The following is an 831-nucleotide window of genomic DNA, read 5'->3' on the forward strand; positions in this document are numbered from 1 at the left end:
GAGATAGAGATAGAGAAAGAGAGAGAGAGAGAGAGAGACAGAGAGAGAGAGAGAGAGAGAGAGAGAGAGAGAGAGAGAGAGAGCGACGGCAGAGGGAGAGAGAGAGAGAGAGAGAGAGAGAGACTTAATCCTAACACCAGCTGTGTACGCGTACATGCTGCGAGAACATCGCATCGATTTCACTCAATGTATTTGCATTTATTTGCATGTACCTGGAATCCTCTGTCGTCACGTCGCCGCCATCGCAACCTGGTCCCGCCGCCATTCTGATCCCGCCACAACGGGGCGCTGCGTGCGCTGCTCCGCCACCACGAAGCGCTGCGTGCGCTGCTCCGCCACCACGGGGCGCTGCGTGCGCTGCCCCGCCACCACGGGGCGCTGCGTGCGCTGCTCCGCCACAACGGGGCGCTGCGTGCGCTGCTCCGCCACAACGGGGCGCTGCGTGCGCTGATCCCGCCACAACGGGGCGCTGCGTGCGCTGCCCCGCCACAACGGGGCGCTGCGTGCGCTGCCCCGCCACTACGGGGCGCTGCGTGCGCTGCTCCGCCACGACGGGGCGCTGCGTGCGCTGCCCCGCCGCTACGGGGCGCTGTGCCATTACAGCGTGCCACCCGTAGCGCCACCGTCGCGGCATACAGCAGTTTTCACGGGGTGTTAGAGGAGGCGTACAACAGTAAGCAACAGTTTAATTGATTTCTGTTCGATGCTTATTCAGGCCTGCCGCCTATGGACGCCCTCTACTGTTGTTCAACACCTAGAGAGGTGGTCACGCCCCACGGGGCAGAGCGGCTGTGAGGTGTGAAGGAGTGAAGCGTCGGTAACACGCACGCA

This window comes from Priapulus caudatus, unplaced genomic scaffold (genome assembly GCF_000485595.1).
Source record: "Priapulus caudatus unplaced genomic scaffold, Priapulus_caudatus-5.0.1 Scaffold1133, whole genome shotgun sequence".
Lineage (NCBI taxonomy): Eukaryota > Metazoa > Priapulida > Priapulimorpha > Priapulimorphida > Priapulidae > Priapulus > Priapulus caudatus.